We start from the raw sequence: 17,641 nt of genomic DNA, 5'->3' as shown, positions 1-17,641 counted from the left end.
AGTGCCTACCCAACAAAACTCTGATTTCCAAAGTGCCTGCACCTCAGTGAGTTAGCAGGAAGAACTAAGATCTGATCAACTAAAATCAAGCCAAAGAGTGCTGACTGACACCATTGTGATGTGTCACAAAGGGGTTGGCTCAGATGCTTATTAATTCATAGGAATGTGCCTTTAAGGATGTAATTTCAGGCAGTATATGGGGAAGGAAGGCAAGGAAAATAATATTATGTGGAGGAAATATCTCATTGTTTCCCAAATCACACCAGCTGAAGGGCCATTCATTTCATCTGAAGCATCCATGCTGGCAAACAAACTACTTCTCTTTCAGAAAAAGGTGCAAATCAATGTACAGGTAAACAGACAAATGTCTGATCCACTCCATGGTAGAACTCAGTGTGTAAAGGTGAGTAACCTTTGTGGTAAACCATCCAAAAAATTCATATTGTCATTAGTATACCTCTGACCTTGTTTGCTTCCGTGCTAACACTAGAAATGCTGAGACCAGAATGGCATGTGTAAAGATGCTTTTCTGGTTCTATTTACCAAGGGAGGGGTTAAGTCAAAGGACTGTTCTTGGCTAAGCTTGCAGAGAGCTGAGAAATATCTGCACAGAGGACTGGGGACACATTTGTCACACTGGCCAAGGGAAAGCATTTCATAGAAATAAGCAACAACAGTAAATTTATATGTTATATATATTATATAATGACTGCTACATATGTGTGTGTGTGTGTATCAGTGACTGATTTCTATAGTTTAAAAAATCATTAGTGAGAACTGACATCCAAATTTAGAGAAAGTACTCACCATTTGCAATACAAAATTTTGAAAATCAGTGTTCCTCGTTGAAGAGGAAAGATGAGTTTTGAGTACATCTCAGTCCTTTCAATGAAGACTGATTGCCCTTTTGGTTGTAGGAGTGAAGAATGAGAGGCAACTCCTGTTCTTCTGGATGGCCATACTGAATTCAGACATTGGATTTTATGGCTTCCCAGGACAGATCTTTAGACACAACATGTTATAGTCTTCTAAGAAGAGCAGAGAAAGAGATATTTTGAGAAACCATTGCTATATCTTCTCTTTCAATCATTCAAACATTTCATCATTTGAACATTATTTAACAAATTGATGTTTTCAGATAATACCTTTGTCATTTCAACAATCTTGTAGTTTAATTTAACATTTCATCATTTGAACGTTATTTAACAAATTGATGTTTTCAGATAATACCTTTGTCATTTCAACAATCTTATAGTTTAATTTAACATCTATGTACATTTGACACTCTGCCATTAGTTGAGAATGTTGTCAGTTCACAAGGGACAGGTGATTGCTGATCACTTGCATTCTTTTGGCATTCATAAGATGTGGCCATATTTCATCCTAAATGGAGTACAAAGCTTGAGACCTTGAAGGACCAGAGTGGTCCATCAAGTCATTTGGTGCCTATGTTCTCCTTTCCTAGAGATCAGACTGACTAGCTTCTTCCTTCTTTCCATCCTTCCTTTCTCATTTTAGTCTGTGTCTGGCATAGGGTTCCATGATCATGTAACAGACAAAGTCCTTGCTTTATAATCACTTATTGCTAGAGCTTCTAATCCAGTCTGAGGATTCAGTTAAAAGAGTTCAATCTTTCTCCCCAGTCCCATGTGTCTAGATCCTACCCTGCCTTCACTGTCCTCTCAAATGAAACTATCAGCCAGAGGCTTCCCTTTACCGCCTGAGTCCTCTTCCTCTGAATGACCAGAGTCACTAGTTATATTATTCATAAACTATCCCCTACTTTGTGTCTTGTTTTACAATTTTTAATCTCATCTCCCATACAAGACAGCAATCACTTTGGGGGACAAGATTCATCCTCATAATACCTATCATATTGCTTTCTGTATAGTAGGTGTTTCAAATACACCTGCTAAATGGTTGCATACATCTAAAAGCTAAATACAGAAAGAAAGGTAAGAAAGAGAAGTCACTCAGTCATGTCCAGTTCTTTGTGACCCCATGGACTGTAGCCCACCAGGCTCCTCCATCCATGGAATTTTCAAGGCAAGAGTATGGAGTAGATTGCCATTTCCTTCTCCAGGGCATCTTCCTGACCAGGGGTCGAACCTGAGTCTCCTACATTATAGGCAGATGCTTTACCATCCGAAGCACCAGGGAAGCACAGTGCAAATACAGAAAAGCAACACATAATTTTTTTTTGATAGACTACATCTTTAGTCCAAAAACTTGCTCATTTTTAAGAGTCCTTGAATGAAAAGTACCAGGTGAGAAAGATCTCTTACAATGGGTGTGTAGTGATTTCAATGTCAACAAATTTCTAGCACTTTGAATTCACTTTCTGGAATCTGGTCAATTCTGAATCTCTGAGCCCCTGAACAGGGAAGGAGGGGTATATAATTAAAACTGGGAGTGTTCAGGTTAGTGTTAAATGCATTCTGCTAAAAATCCATATTTACTAAGGATTGTTTCTTGAGACAAGATGAGAATAATGTTCAATTGGAAGTTCTGTAAAGGCACTCACTCCTAACAGAATATGAATTATCCCTTCATTTCACAGAGAATAATGTTTCAGTTAAAGGATCAAACTTAGTATTATGCTTCACCAGCTAAACCTTAAGCCCCTTTCGTTAAAGACAAATCTACACAGTATTATCCTGCTGTGGTTAAAGATTTAGCTAATCCAGAAATGAGAAGCACATTGTATTCTGTTGCATAGTTAACTCTGGTGAATCAGGCTGAAATTTAGTGTTTATGCTTCATGAACTCTGGTGCCTTGTTGCCTGGATTCACATCCTGCTCTCTGGTCTTCTCCTTTTGTAAACTTTGTAATCTAGTTAGCCTCTGTCTCAACTTCCTCATGTTTGAAACGGAGGTAATAATTGCCAGTTGACCTGTGGTGAAGATTAAGTGAGTTTATGTAGCTAAAACTCCTGGAACAATGCCTTGAACATAGTAAACCCTAGGTGAGTTATTGTTAAGGGTATAAGGATAGACACTAAGGACTTCTCTTTGAATCTAAAGAATGATTCAAATGAAAGTGAATCTCATCTTAAGGTAAGTGGCTCCTTTTTTCCTGACATTTGAACAAGTTCAGTGCAGCTCAGTTCAGTCGCTCAGCCGTGTCTGACTCTTTGCGACCCCACAGACCACAGCACGTCAGGCTTCCCTGTCCATCATCAACTCCTGGAGCTTGCTCAAACTCATGTCCATTGAATCAATGATGCCATCCAACCATCTCATCCTCTGGCGTCTCCTTTTCCTCCTGCCTTCAATGTTTCTCAGCATCAGAGTCTTTTCCAATGAGTCAGCTCTTTGCATCAGGTGGACAAAGTACTGGAGCTTCAGCTTTAGCATCAGTCCTTCCAGTGAATATTCAGGACTGATTTCCTTTAGGATTGACTTGTTGGATCTCCTTGCAGTCCAAGGGACTCTCAAGAGTCTTCTCCAACACCACAGTTCAAAAGCATCAGTTCTTCAGCACTCAGCTTTCTTTATGGTCCAACTCTCACATCCATACATGACATCTGAACAAAGCTACCCCTAAAGCTTGAAAGTTACTTCAGCCAATGGAATAACTGGTATCTCTCACTACTTCCTTCTTTCTGTGCCATCTATGTTCAGCTGTGTTCCCCTCAGAGTCAAATTTCAGAGGGAGCCAAGACACAGCATCATATAACTGACTATAATTTCATATAACATATCGCCTCCCTGATGTCCTGTGATTCCCATTCACAGGTGAAAAGTAAAATAGTAGCTATTTCTCAATCAGTAATACCCACATGGCCTAAGTGGAGTGAGCAGGATCTTTTAATCACGCACTGCATGTGTTCGGCATATAAAGAGAACCAAATTAATGGTGATATTAACTAACTTCAAAAAGATTAAATAAAAGAAAGAGATTTAGTCCAAGAGTTGGAAATAGAGGTAACACATGGCAATTGAGGTGTCTCTCTTATCTCATTAAGCACAGGAGATAAAGAGGGCCTCTGATTTGAGGGGTGGGGCAACTAGTTTCCAGCGATTCCTGCCAGTGTTTCTGAATTGCTTGGCATGCATCTATAAAATGCCGATTCCTAAGCAGTGGGTGTCGATCACCCAAGCAAATGGGATTCTGGGGGTGGGACCTAGCACCTCTGTTTCTAACATGTTCCCCCCAGGTGATTCTAAGGCCCCCAGCTCTTCTTCTGCCAGCTCATTTCTCAGAGTAGTGTACAGGACACAAGGTATTGGCTGCAGATATTTGGGATAAGAGGTGGTCCTAGAGATTATCTAGGATGTTTCCCCTTCAAACACAGGACAAGGAGGTTCCTAGAAGGCCTGGCCCAGGGTTGCTCACTTATGTTAGCACTTCTGAGGTGTTCTAAGAGCTAAGGAGTTGCTCACCCACAAAATGTACTTAGACTGCAAAGTATCTGTTTTGCTAACACACACAGCATTTCTAAAAATATCAAGGCAAGACAATAATAACGTTCTATCTTAAAAGACTACCATTGCTACATATACATCTACACAATTCAGAACTCCTATAACTAGTATATCGTGGGAGTTTTCCAATTAGCTTTCTTTTCTTCTTTAAAATCAACATTATTTTATTCTTTCTCTTGGTTTCTTACATTTCAGGAAGAGCTCAATTGGGTAGTTTAGGATAAAGGCCTGTTTTTTAAAAAATGTCTTTATTCACACATCATAAAATTCATTCATTTAAAGTGTACAATTCAATAGATTTTAGTGTATCCACAAAGTTGTGCAAGAATCACTACACTCTAAGTTTACAATATTTTCATTGTCTCAAAAGGGAACTCTATATCTGTTGAGTCACAGCCCATTCTTCCCAACCTTTCCCACAGCCTCAACCCTACCTACCATGCACTACTGTGTCCTAGGAAGACACAAATCTACTTCTTGTTTTTATAGGTTTGCTTATTTGGGGCATGTTAAATAAACCAATGGAGAAGGAAACGGCAGCCCACTCCAACATTCTTGCCTGAAGAATCCCATGGACAGAGGAGCCTGGCAGGCTAGTCCATGGAGTCGCAAACAGTCAGACATGACTGAAAGACTAACACTACACTACACATATAAATAAAATCATACAATAAGTGGTCTTTTGTTACTGGCTTCTTTCATTGAATGAAATGTTTTTAAGGTTTATAAGTGTTGTCAGATCAGATCAGATCAGTCGCTCAGTCGTGTCCGACTCTTTGCGACCCCATGAATCGCAGCACGCCAGGCCTCCCTGTCCATCACCAACTTCCGGAGTTCACTCAGACTCACGTCCATCAAGTCAGTGATGCCATCCAGCCATCTCATCCTCTGTCGTCCCCTTTCTCCTCCTGCCCCCAATCCGTCCCAGTCATCAGTTCAAAAGCATCAATTCTTCGGTGCTCAGCCTTCTTCACAGTCCAACTCTCACATCCATACATGACCACAGGAAAAACCATAGCCTTGACTAGACGAACCTTTGTTGGCAAAGTAATGTCTCTCCTTTTGAATATGCTATCTAGGTTGGTCATAACTTTCCTTCCAAGGAGTAAGCGTCTTTTAATTTCATGGCTGCAATCACCATCTGCAGTAATTTTGGAGCCCAGAAAAATAAAGTCTGACACTGTTTCCACTGTTTGCCCATCCATTTCCCATGAAGTGATGGGACCGGATGCCATGATCTTCGTTTTCTGAATGTTGAGCTTTAAGCCAACTTTTTCACTCTCCACTTTCACTTTCATCAAGAGGCTTTTGAGTTCCTCTCCACTTTCTGCCATAAGGGTGGTGTCATCTGCATATCTGAGGTTATTGATATATCTCCTGGCAATCTTGATTCCAGCTTGTGTTTCTTCCAGTCCAGCGTTTCTCATGATGTACTCTGCATATAAGTTAAATAAGCAGGGTGACAATATACAGTCTTGACATACTCCTTTTCCTATTTGGAACCAGTCTGTTGTTCCATGTCCAGTTCTAACTGTTGCTTCCTGACCTGCATACAAATTTCTCAAGAGGCAGGTCAGGTGGTCTGGTATTCCCATCTCTTTCAGAATTTTCCACAGTTTATTGTGATCCACACAGTCAAAGGCTTTGGCATAGTCAATAAAGCAGAAATAGATGTTTTTCTGGAACTCTCTTGCTTTTTCAGTGATCCAGCGAATGTTGGCAATTTGATCTCTGGTTCCTCTGCCTTTTCTAAAACCAGCTTGAACATCAGGAAGTTCACGGTTCACATACTAAGTGTTGTAGCGTGTATCAATAATTCATTTCTATTGCTGAATAATATTCCATTGTAGAGATATACCACATTTTGTTTATTTGGCCAACATTTGATAAACATTTGGGTTGTTTCCACCTTTGGGTGATTTTAAATAATGCTTCTGTAAACATTCAAGTACAAGCATTTATTTAAATACCTGTTTTCAATTCTCTGGGCTATATAACTAAGTGTATAATTGCCAAGTCATATGGCAACTGTATGCTTAACATATAGAAGAACTACCAACCTGTTTTCTAAAGGATTGCACTTCACATTGCCAAGTATGAGGGTTTCAATCACTCTGCATTTTCACCAACAGTTATTATTGTCTGTCTTCTTTATTATACCCAACTGTACTGTTTTGCTAGGGCTGCTATAACAAAGTGCTTGTTTCACCATTCTGGAAGTTAGAAGGCCAAGATCAAGGTGTGTGCAGGACCATGTTCCCTTTCAAGATCTTAGAATATTTCTTTAGCTTCTGAAAATTTCTTGGCTTATGACAGCAAAACTCCAGTCTTCACATGGTGCTCTTCCTGTGTGCAGTCTGTGTCCAAACTTCCCCTTTTTGTAAGGAAATTAGCTATATTGGATTAGGGGGCCCATCTTATTCTAGATGACCTTATCTTAACTAATTACATCTACCATGACTATTTCCAAATAAGGTCACAGTCTGGAGTTAGGACTTTAACATATGAATTTGGGGAGATACAATTCAACCTATGACACCATACTAGTGTGTCTAAAGGGTATTTCATTGTGGTTTTGATTTGCATTTCCTATGACTAATAATATTGAGCACGTTTTCATGTGCTTATTGACCATTTGTATATCTTCACAGGAAAAATGTTTATTCAAGTCCTTTGTTCTTTTTTAAATTAGATTATCTGTCTTATTGAGTTTCAAAACTTTTTATGTATTCTGGATACAATCTTTATCAAGTATATGATTTGTAAATATCTTCTCCCATTCTGTGGGCTATCTTTTCACTTAGTTGATAGTATCTTTTCATATACAAAGGATTTTAGTTTTGATGAAATACACCTTATCTATTTTATGTTTTGTTACTTGTGCTTTTGGAGTCATATTTAAGAAATTATTGCCAAATTCAAAGTCACTAACGTTTACTCCTGTGTTTTTTCTAAGAGTTTTATAGTTTTAGCACTTAATTTTAGTTTACTGGTCCAATTTGAGTTAATTTTTATATAATTTGAGGTAGGAGTCCAACTTCTTTCTTTTATTTGTGGATATCCAATTGTCCCAATACCATTTGTTGAAAAGATTATTCTTTCCATGTTGAATTGTCTTGACATGCTTGTCAAAGATAAAGTGACCATAATTAAAGATTTAATTTATGGATTCTCACTTGTATTCCAATGATCTGTATTTCTAACTTAATGCCACACTGTCTTGATTACTGCAGCTCTGTATAATGTCCTCTTAACTCTGCCCTTCCTTCTCAAAATTTCTTCGGTTATTCTGAAGAATAATTCTCTTGAATTTCCATAAGAATTTGAGTCAACCTGTCAATTTCTACACAAAACCTAGTTTAAGTTTTGATAGGGGTTGCATTGAATCTGTAGATAGTTTGGAGAGTAGTGCAATTTTAATAATAATAAATTTTATAACCCATGAAAATGAGATGTGTATGTTTATTTAGATATTCTTTAATTTCTTTCAACAATGTTTGGTAGTTTTCAATGTACAAGTACTTAATTTAGTTAAATTTTTACCTATTTTATTGTTATGGATGTTTTTGTACGTGGAATTGTTTTCTTAATTTCATTTCTGATTGTTTATTGCTACCATATAAAATACAATTGATTTTTTAATATTAATCTGGTATCCTTCAACTCTACTAAACTTGTCTATTAAGTCTAGCATTCTTTCAGTGGATTCCTTGCCTGTAGTATAATTGGGTGGAGGGGAGTGGGGGAAGAACTATATATAGTCCTTGCCCCTAGTTGCTGGCCTAGAGCTCAAAAATGCTTGGAATTTCCTGAGTGATAGAGTTATTTTGTTTTTTATAACCATAACTGAGTCTTTCATAATAAGGTGACTCGTGGCAGATCCTTGGATAGTTTCAAGGAAGGAGCTGACCACACAATGATCAGAGGGCTAGAACTTGCAGCCATACCTCCTAACCTCTGGGGAGGGGAAGGGGAGGCTAGAGATTGAGTTCAATCATGTGACCAGTGATTTAATCAGCTGTGCCTACATAATGAGACCTTGATAAAAATTCTCGAACAAGATTTGGAGAACTTTTGGATTCATGAACACATGATGTGCTGGGCATGGTTTGCTCCTGGGGAGAGCATGGAAGCTCTGCATCTCCACTTCCATACTTCGTCCTAGGCATCTTTTCCATGTATCTGTTCCTGAGTTTATTTAAAACTTTATTTAAAAAAATATGATTGTAAGTATCGTGTTTTCTGAGTTATGTGAATTGTTATAGCAAGTTACCAAATCTGAAGGGGTCCATGGTAACTCCCAAAATTTTAGTCAGCTGGGTAGAGGTATGACTAGTCAGGGTACCCCACTTGAAGCTAGTATCTACAGTGGGAGCAGTCTCATGGGAGTGAACTGTTAACTTCTGGGATCGGGGTGGTTAGTGTCAGAATTGAATTTAATTGCTGGACACTCAGTTTATATCTGGAGAAGGCAATGGCACCCTACTCCAGTACTCTTGCCTGGGAAATCCCATGGATGGAGCCTGGAAGGTTGCAGTCTATGGGGTCACTGAGGGTCGGACATGACTGAGTGACTTCACTTTCACTTTTCACTTTCATGCATTGGAGAAGGAAATGGCAACCCACTCCAGTGTTCTTGCCTGGAGAATCCCAGGGATGGGGAAGCCTGGTGGGCTGCCGTCTATGGGGTCACACAGAGTCGAACACGACTAAAGTGACTTAGCAATAGCAGTTTATATCAGGAAATTGTTCTTGGAAGAATATACCTATTAAGCTTGTTAATTCTAACAGTCTCTTAATAGATTCCATAGGATTTTTTAAATCTAAAATCATGTGATATGCAAATATAAATAGTTTTACTTCTTCTTTTCAAATGTGGATGTCTTTTCTCTTTCTTGCCTAATTGCTTTGTCTAGAACCTCCAGTACAATGATGAATGCAAGTGGCAGGAGAAGACAACTTTGTCTTTTTCCTAAGTTTAGTACAGCTAAATGTACTAGTAGATGCCTTTTATCAGGTTGAGGAAGTTCCCTTCTAAGACAAGTTTATTGAATGTTTTATCATTAAAAGATGTTGATTTTGTCAAATGCTTTTTCAGCATGAGGTGACTGTTTGATTTTTGCCCTTTGCTCTGTTGCTATTACATTATACTAATATGCAAATGTTAAGCCAACCATTCCTGGAATAAATCTCACTTTGTCATGGAGTGAAATCCTTTTTATGAATTTGCTGGCATTTTGTTGAGGATTTTTGTATTTATATTCATAAGGCATATTGATATGTAGCTTTCTTTTGTGAAATATCTTCATCTGGGCTTGGTATCAGGTTAATACTGGCCTCATAGGAGACAAGCTCCTTCATCTTCTTTTTTGGGGGAAGAGTCATGAGGCATTATCATTATTTTTTCTTTAAATGTTTGATAGAATTCACCAGAGAAGCTATCTAGTCCTAGACTTTGTGAGAATTTTTTTTGATAACTAATGAAATTTATTGTTATAGATCTATTCAGATCTTTACTTTTTATTTGAGTCAATTTGAGTAATCTGTATCTTTCTAGGAAATTGCCCATTACATCTAAGTTATCTATTTTGTTGGCATACACTTTTTAATATTTTTATTTTCATTCTACTCAAAGTATTTTCTAACTACTCTTTCTACTTTGACCCACTGGTTATTTAAAATAGTGTTGTTTACTTTCTACATATTTGTGAACTTTCCAAATTTCCTTGTTATTGATCTCTAATTTCATTCCATTTGGTTGGAGACCATATTTTCTATAATTTCAATCCTTTAAAACTTATTGAGCCTTGTTTAATGACCTAGCATATAGTCTATCCTGAAAAATGTTCCATGTGCACTTGAGGAAAACAATATTCTGCTCTTGTTGGATGGATGTTCTATAGATTCACTCACATTCATATCTGTATGCTTATATTTTATGTCAGATATGTTTAAACTTACATTTGCCATTTTGCTTTTTATTTTCTATATTTCTCATGCCTTTCTGTTTCTTTATCCTTACTGTCTTCTTTCGTATAAGGAGATATTTTTAAAATGTAACGTTTTAACTCCTTAATTAATGTTCAAGCTGGTTTTAGAAAAGTCAGAGGAACCAGAGATCAAATTGCCAACATCTGCTGGATCATCGAAAAAGCACGAGAGTTCCAGAATAACATCTATTTCTTCTTATTGACTATGCCAAAGCCTTTGACTGTGTGAATCACAATAAACTGTGGAAAATTCTGAAAGTGATGGGAATACCAGACCACCTGACCTGCCTCTTGAGAAACCTATATACAGGTCAGAAAGCAGCAGTTAAAACTGGACATGGAACAACAGACTGGTTCCAAATAGGAAAAGGAGTACATCAAGGCAGTATATTGTCACCATGTTTATTTAACTTATATGCAGGGTACATCATAAGAAACACTGGGCTGGATGAAGCACAAGCTGGAATCAAGATTGCTGGGAGAAATATCAATAACCTCAGATATACAGATGACACAACCCTATGGCAGAAAGTGAAGGAGAACTAAAGAGCCTCTTGATGAAAGTGAAAGAGGAGAGTGAAAAAGTTGACTTAAAACTCAACATTCAGAAAATGAATATCATGGCGTCTGGTCCCATCACTTCATGGCAGGTAGATGGGGAAACAGTGGAAACAGTGGCTGACTTTATTTTTCTGGGCTCCAAAATCACTGCAGATGATGACTGCAGCCATGAAATTAAAAGATGCTTGCTCCTTGGAAGAAAAGTTATGACCACCTTAGACAGCATATTAAAAAGTAGAGACATTACTTTGCCAACAAAGGTCCATCTAATCAAAGCTATGGGTTTTCCAGTAGTCATGTATGGATATGAGAGTTGGACTATAAAGAAAGCTAAGTGTCGAAGAATTGATGGTTTTGAACTGTGGTGTTGGAGAAGACTCTTGAGAGTCCCTTGGACAGCAAGGAGATCCATCCAGTCCATCCTTAAGGAAATCAGTCCTGAATATTCATTGGAAGGACTGATACTGAAGCTGAAACTCCGATACTTTGGCCACCTGATGCGAAGAACTGACTCCTTAGAAAAGACCCTGGTGCTGCTGGGAAAGATTGAAGGTGGGAGGAGAAGGGGACAACAGAGGATTAGATGATTGGATGGCATCACCGACTCAATGGACATGAGTTTGAGTAAGCTCTGTGAGTTGGTGATAGACAGGGAGACTTGCTGTGCTGCAGTCCATGGCGTCACAAAGAGTCGGACAGGACTGAACAACTGAACTGAACTCAACTCAACTTTCTCTGGAAATTTCACTCCCTAATTTTGATTTTAAACTTTTATAACCTCCATTGGCAGTTTCTCATATACCCCTCTGACAACATTAACTATAGATCATATAAAATAACATCATCAGGCAAAGAAAAGCAAACTTCACATTTGGGGAAGAGGGGTGCTCGCTGAGGTCTGGAGTGAGTCATGTCTCCAGGGATGAGTCAGGCTCCATAAGGAAGAATCCAGCTGCAAATGAGTAAATAACTATCTGCCAAGTAAAGCAGGATACACAGAGTACAGTGCAAAGCATCAAGAGGTAACCCAAGGTAGGGTTCAGCATCATAGTAGTCCCAAGAAGTACATGTGTGGATCTAAGAATAAGTAATTTGTAAAAGTCCAGAAAGGAAAACACTATTATGTAGCAGCAGTACCCTTGGGAACAAGGAGGAAATATTCCACTTTTAAAAAAGTGTAAAGTAAGGCACTTTGTGCTGGGAAAAAGGCAGAAGCCCAGTTTTTGTAAGGTAAGAACCAGCAAAGTTAGCATGCCCTGAGTTAGAAGTCATTACAGTTCTCCCGTCTAAGTTTATATTACTCCCAAAGTCATGATAGGGGCTGAGTACCTGGCTGCACATTAAAATCATCTGTGGCGCTTTAAAAAAATCCCAATCACAAGGCAACTGCTTCAGAACCTCTAGAGTAGGGCTCGGAATGAGTAGTTTTTAGAGCACTCCATGTGACTCCAACTCACAGCCAACTTAAGAACCACCACTATGATATGTAGGTTGGGGAGAGGGCTCAGCTACAAAGGAGGGTTACAGAGGCAGAAAGACAGAAAGATTGTATGTAGCTTCTTTCTTTTTGAAAAGCTCACCGAAGGATTCTCCTCCAAACTTCTAGTCTTAGATTAATAAATTTCTGTATATATGTGCTGGCCTTCTAAATTGATTATGCTACTTGTTACTTACACAGCATACTCCTTATCTTGAACATCTTTCCATTAATAAATAATCTGTAATATCTAACACTGTATTTTCATTTTGAATAAATGTGTCTTTAGTAAGTACACATTTTACTGACATATCTATTTATAGATATCCAGTGGGGATACCAGCAGAAGTTCAGGCATATGTGCACATGCCTTTTAAATTGGTGAGGACAGTTGAGAGAGAAGTCTGTTCAGTGGGAGTAAGAGCTTCATGGAGAAAGCCTACCCTCAAGGATATTATGGGGGAAAGTTTAGATATTAAATATTGACATTATATGTTATTATTTGATGTATAAATTCCCCTTAAAAATAAACTAAAAATGAAGACCACAATGTAAATTCCAGATTACATGGACAGGCAAATTACAGAAGAATTAACAATACGGAATGTTCATTAAAACTTTAAAAATTTTCCGATTAAAACAAGAAGGCACAATAATTTGTTTAAGTCTCTCAGACTGACTGGCAAAGATGAAAAAGATTGGTAATATGGGTACCATCTAGTGAAGATGAGAGAAAATAGCTAGCTTATTTACAGCTGACAGAAGGTCACAGACCCTTCAACCTCTCCTCCAACTGGTACAAAATCTGTAGAAATCATTCTCTCCTATATCCATCAAAATTGTTCATTTACAACAGCACTGCTTAGAGTCAGGCAACTACAAACAACATGGAAGTCCATTAAAAGGCATCTGGCTAAATAAGGTATGGTACATTCAACAACAGAATCCTACATGACCACATGAAAAATAATAAGCAGGGGCTTCCCTGGTGGCTCAGTGGTAAAGAATCTGCCTGCCAGTGCAGGTGCACAAGTTTGATCCCTGATTTGGGAATATCTCACATGATGTGGAGCAACTAAGCCCATGAGCCACAACTACTGAGCCTGTACTCTAGAACCCGGCAGCTGCAACTGCTGAAACCCACACACACTAAAGCCTATGCTCTGCAACCAGAGAAGCCTCTGCAACGAGAAGCCTGTGCACTGGAACTATAGAATAGCCCGCACTTGCTGCAACTAGAGAAAGCCTGCATGCAACAACAATGTATACCTGTGGTGGATTCATTTTGATATTTGGCAAAACTAATACAATTATGTAAAGTTTAAAAATAAAATTAAATTAAAAAAAAAAGACCAAGCAGAGCCAAAAATAAAATAAATAAAATTTTTTTTAAAGTCTACTATTTAGTGGATTTTAGTGTATTCACAGTGTTGTGCAACTATCACCACTAATTACAGGATACTTCCACCATTCCCCAAACAAAAACCATATCTCTCTCAATATCTTCCTAATCCTTTGGTAAAACTAACCTAATTTCTCTTTCTATTAATTTGCTTGTTCTGGACATTTCACATAAATGGAATCATGTAATATGAGGTCTTTCCTGTTTTTTGTATCTGTCTTCTTTCACATAGCCTAATGTATTCAAGGTTCATTTTTGTTGTGACATGTATCAGTAAATTGCTTCCCAGGTGGCTCAGTGGTAAAAAAATCTGCCTGCCAATGCAGGAAACACAAGAGACTCGGGTTCAATCCCTAGGTCAGAAAGATCCCCTGTAAGAAGAAATAGCAACCCACTCCAGTATTCTTGCCTGGAAAATACCATGAACCGAGGAGCCTGGTGGGCTACAGTCTATAGGGTCACAAAGAGTCGGACACAACAGTGACTAAGCAAGCATAATAAGTACATTATTACTTTTTATGTTGAATAATATTCCATGGTACCAAACTATGCTTATCCATTCTTCAGCTGATGGACATTTGAGTTACTTTCTGGCTATTATGAATAAGGCTGATATGACAATTCCTATACATATTTTTGGAGAAGGCAATGGCACCCCACTCCAGTACTCTTGCCTGGAAAATCCCATGGACAGAGGAGCCTGGAAGGCTGCAGTCAGACACGACTGAGCGACTTCACTTTCACTTTTCACTTTCACGCATTGGAGAAGGAAATGGCAACCCACTTCAGTGTTCTTGCCTGGAGAATCCCAGGGACTGGGGAGCCTGGTAGGCTGCCATCTCTGGGGTTGCACAGAGTCGGACATAACTGAAGTGACTTAGCAGCAGCAGCAGCATACATATTTTTATGTGAACATAGATTTTCAAGTCTTTTGGTTACATACCTAGGAATGGAATTGCTGCGTCATTCGGTAGCTCTATCATTAATTTTTGAGGAACTGCCAAAAAGTTTTCCAAAGTAGCTGCACTATTTTATTTATTTTTCCCCTCCGCAATATATGGCTTCTCCGGTGGCTTAATGGTAAAGAAACTGCCAGCAATGCAGAAGATGTGGCAGAAGCTGCCAGCTCGACCCTGAGTCAGGAAGATCCCGCAGAGAAGGAAATGGCAACCCACTCCAGTATTCTTTCCTGGGAAATCCCATGGACAGAGGAGTTTGGTGGGCTATAGTCCACGGGGTTGCAAAAGAGCTGGACAGGACTGAGTGACTAAAAAACAACAACAGCAACGTACAGTGTTCCAATTTTTCTACATCATCACTGACACCTATTTTCCATTTTTATAAAAATCCCATTCACCCTAGTGAGTGTGAAGTGAAAATGAAGACGCTCAGTCATTTCCAACTCTTTGCAACCCCATGAACTGTAGCCTACTACACTCCTCTATCCATGGGATTTCCCAGGCAAGAGTACTGGAGTGGGTTGCCATTTCCTTCTTTGCAGGATCTTCCCGACCCAGGGATCGAACCTGGGTCTCCCATATTGTAGGCAGAGGCTTTACCGTCTGAGCCACCAGGGAAGGTTTGAAGTACCTCACTGTGATTTTGATTTACATTTTCCTAATAACTAATGATGTTGAGTATATTTTCAGGGGCTTATTGGCCATTTGTATATCTTCTTTAAAGAAATGTCTATTAGAATCCTTCGCTCACTTTAAAATCAGGTTGTTTCTTTGTATGTTCTGGATACCATACCCTTATCAGATATATGATTTGCAAAATTTTCCCTCACTCTGTATGTTATGTTTTTACTTTCTTGATAATGATTTTTAATACAAAAATATTTTATTCTGATGAATTTTTTTTATTTTTTGCTTGAGCTTCTTGTGCTTTTGCTATCATAGTTAAGAAACCATTGCCTAATCTAACATCACAAAGATTTACATCTCTGCTTCATTCTAAAGGTTTTATAGTTTTAAGTGTTTATATTTAGGTCTTTGGTCCACTTTGAGTTAATTTTTGTATGTGGTATGAGGAATCCAAACTCATTCTTTCATATGTGGATATCTGGTTGTCTCAGCAACATTTGTTGGACTTCATGTATTTCAATTAGATATTTTTGCCTAGATTGCATCATAGATGATGTTAGGTACTCTATATTAAAATCCCATCAGAAGATAATTTCTGGGTGAACTGTTATTAGAGAGGTGAAACTTTCATTTTAGTGTGATAACTACCATATCCCTCCCTTGTACACTGACATTTTCCTTTGTGACTAGAAAATAATCTGTATGGCATGATAGGAATGTCTAGTTACCCATCAACTATTCTCAAAATGGTTTTAGCAAATAGTTTTACTATTTGTCATCATCATGTAGTCATCTGTTGCCTAGTCTATAAAAAGAAGGGACTAGACAAGATCATCTTAACTTTCATTTGTGACATTAATTTATTCTCTTAGTCTAATGTTGACTTTATATGAATCTAGCCATATCTTGTTTTCTCCTGTAGTAATAAAAGACTGTTACTTCAAATGACTAAGGCAGAAAGGGCATAACCCCTTGATGAATGATATTTTAAGTATTCATTCTATTATTTCTCCAACATTTGTTTCATCCTCTTATTTTTTTCATTGTGGCTGCTGAAAAGGCTGATATGCTAAGACCTTCAGTCAGAAAGCTTCACGTTTTAAGATGATGGCACTAAATGTTTCTAACACCAAATGCAACCTCTGGAGAAATGCGAAAAGCTGCTTTTTATATATTTCAGCATTGTGACTAATAGAGATTTGTCAGAATTTTCCTGAATCCTTGAGAATGTTTTGAGAGAAGAAATCTAGACAACACTAAAAAGAGACTAAATAGTTACTTATAAGAATATAGAGGACTCAGAACTAAGAAAATAGCCCTATTCTTTGCTGAATAAAAAAATTAAGACCAATGGGTAGAATTTAAGGGCAGCCAGATTTCAGGTCAATGCAAAAAAGCTCTCTCTAAAATCCAAGCTGTTCAGAATGGAGCAGACTGTTGCCTTGTGAGGCAGAGGGCATCCCCTCTTGGAAGGGTCCCAACAGAGGTTACTGTGCTAACATTTGGGAATTCTGTGGCTTGAGACTCATGTGCTGGGTCAGGAATGGAATAAATAAGACCTAAGATTCTTTCCAAGTTATGACCAACCTAGATAGCATATTAAAAAGCAGAGATATTACTTTGCCAACAAAGGTCGGTCTAGTCAAGGCTATGGTTTTTCCAGTGGTCGTGTATGGATGTGAGAGTTGGACTGTGAAGAAAGCTGAGCACCGAAGAATTGATGCTTTTGAACTGTGGTGTTGGAGAAAACTCTTGAGAGTCCCTTGGACTGCAAGGAGGTCCAACCAGTCCATCCTAAAGGAGATCAGTCCTGGGTGTTCATTGGAAGGACTGATGCTAAAGCTGAAACTTCAATACTTTGGCCACCTCATGCGAAGAGTTGATTCATTGGAAAAGACACTGATGCTGGGAGGGATTGGAGGCAGGAGAAGAAGGGGATGACAGAGGATGAGATGGCTGGATGGCATCACCGACTCTATGGATGTGAGTTTGAGTGAACTCTGGGAGTTGGTGATGGACAGGGAGGCCTGGCATGCTGCGATTCATGGGGTCGCAAAGAGTCAGACACGACTGAGCAACTGAACTGAAGATTCTTTCACACTTAGACACTTGGAAGTCATCTTCACCTTCTCCTATATCATTAAACTCTACCTATCATTCCATTTCCTCAACACCTCTCATACTTATCCATTCCTAT

General features: G+C 38.5%; 2 long non-coding RNA genes across 3 annotated transcripts in view; both read right to left on the bottom strand.

Moving 5' to 3' along the window:
- The window catches only part of LOC147378126 (uncharacterized), a 280,055-nt gene that overhangs the window by 184,560 nt on the left and 77,854 nt on the right, over positions 1–17,641 (bottom strand). The window lies entirely within an intron of this gene.
- LOC147378127 (uncharacterized) overlaps positions 1–17,641 on the bottom strand; it is a 29,297-nt gene that overhangs the window by 3,031 nt on the left and 8,625 nt on the right. The window contains exon 2 of the long non-coding RNA XR_015144811.1: positions 808–1,028. This is a non-coding gene — a long non-coding RNA (uncharacterized LOC147378127). The remainder of the gene's footprint in view (positions 1–807; positions 1,029–17,641) is intronic.

This window comes from Bos grunniens, chromosome 2 (genome assembly GCF_055505025.1).
Source record: "Bos grunniens cultivar Pamir isolate PY7600 chromosome 2, Bosgru_T2T1.0, whole genome shotgun sequence".
In the NCBI taxonomy this organism is placed as follows: Eukaryota; Metazoa; Chordata; class Mammalia; order Artiodactyla; family Bovidae; genus Bos; species Bos grunniens.
Note: the sequence above shows the minus strand (reverse complement) of the source record. Positions and strands in the feature narration are given on the sequence as shown.